This window comes from Sus scrofa, chromosome 1 (genome assembly GCF_054392235.1).
Source record: "Sus scrofa isolate SSC_HxYL_T2T_F1_AM1 chromosome 1, Sscrofa_HxYL_maternal_Yorkshire_Landrace_v2.0, whole genome shotgun sequence".
Taxonomy (NCBI): domain Eukaryota; kingdom Metazoa; phylum Chordata; class Mammalia; order Artiodactyla; family Suidae; genus Sus; species Sus scrofa.
Window position 1 is genome coordinate 274061234 of NC_139383.1, and position 1936 is coordinate 274063169.

Genomic DNA, 1936 nt, shown 5'->3' on the forward strand with positions numbered 1-1936 from the left:
TCTTTATTTTTCAAGTTTCTTTTTATTCATTTTCCAATTCCTTAAAATCATGTTCCTGCTAAGACTTTGCAACCATAAACATTGATTCGAATATCCTCATGCTCACACAGTATTTTATTTTTAATTCATTTTTTATTTTTTGGTATTTTATTATTTTATTTATTTTATTTTATTTTTTCATGCTGTACAGCATGGGGATCAAGTTATTTATACATTATACATTTTTTCCCCCCACCATTTGTTCTGTTGCAATATGAGTATCTAGACATAGTTCTCAATGCTACTCAGCAGGCTCTCCTTGTAAATTTATTCTTTTTTTATTTATTCATTATTTTTTTTTTATTTTCCTACTGTACAGCAAGGGGATCAAGTTATCCTTACATGTATACATTACAATTACATTTTTTTCCTCACCCTTTGTTCTGTTGCAACATGAGTATCTAGACAAAGTTCTCAATGCTACTCAGCAGGATCTCCTTGTAAATCTATACTAAGTTGTGTCTGATAAACCCAAGCTCCCGATCCCTCCCACTCCCTCCCCCTCCCATCAGGCAGCCATAAGTCTTCTCTGCAAGTCCATGATTTTCTTTTCTGTGGAGATGTTCATTTGTGCTGGTATTAGATTCCAGTTATAAGTGATATCATATGGTATTTGTCTTTGTCTTCCTGGCTCATTTCACTCAGTATGGGAGTCTCTAGTTCCATCCATGTTGCTGCAAATGTCATGATGTCATTCTTTTTTATGGCTGAGTAGTATTCCATTGTGTGTATATACAGCACTTCTTCCGAATCCAATCCTCTGTTGATGGACATTTGGGTTGTTTCCATGTCCTGGCTATTGTGAATAGTGCTGCAATGAACATGCGGGTGCAAGTGTCTCTTTTAAGTCGAGTTTTGTCTGGATATATGCCCAAGAGTGGGATTGTGGTGTCATATGGAAGTTCTAAGTATAGATTTCTAAGGTATCTCCAAACTGTTCTCCATAGTGGCTGTATCAGTTTACATTCCCACCAACAGTGCAGGAGGGTTCCCTTTTCTCCACAGACCCTCCAGCACTTGTTATTTGTGGACTTATTAATGATGGCCATTCTGAATGGTGTGAGGTGGTATCTTATGGTAGTTTTGATTTGCATTTTTCTCATAATCAACAATGTTGAGCATTTCTTCATGTGTTTGCTGGCCATCTGTATATCTTCCTTGGAGAATGGTCTATTCAGGGCTTTTGCCCATTTTTCTATTGCTTGATTGGCTTTTTTGCTGTTGGGTTGTATAAGTTGCTTCTATATTCTAGAGATTAAGCCCTTGTCGGTTGCATCATTTGAAACTATTTTCTCCCATTCTGGAAGTTGTCCTTTTGTTTTCTTTTTGGTTTCCTTTGCTGTGCAAAAGCTTTTCAGTTGGATGAGATCCCATGGGTTTAGTTTTGCTCTAATTTCTATTGCTTTGGGAGACTGACCTGAGAAAATATTCATAAAGTTGATGTCAGACAGTGTTTTGCCTATGTTTTCTTCTAGGAGTTTGATGGTGTCCTGTCGTATATTTAAGTCTTTCAGCCATTTTTAGTATTTGTGTGCATGGTGTGAGGGTGTGTTCTCGTTTCATTGCTTTGCATGCAGCTGTCCAGGTTTCCCAGCAATGCTTGCTGAATAGACTTTCTTTTTCCCAGTTTATGTTCTTGCCTCCCTTGTCAAAGATTAATTGACCATAAGTGTCAGGGTTTATGTCTGGATTCTCTCTTCTGTTCCATTGGTCTGTCTGTCTGTTTTGATAGCAGTCCCACACTGTTTTGATGACTGTGGCTTTGTAGTATTTCTTGAAGTCTGGGAGAGTGATGCCTCCTGCTTGGTTTTTGTTTCTCAGGATTGCGTTGGCAATTCTGGGTCTTTTGTGGTTCCATATAAATGTTTGTATTGTTTGTTCTAGTTCTGTGAAAAAT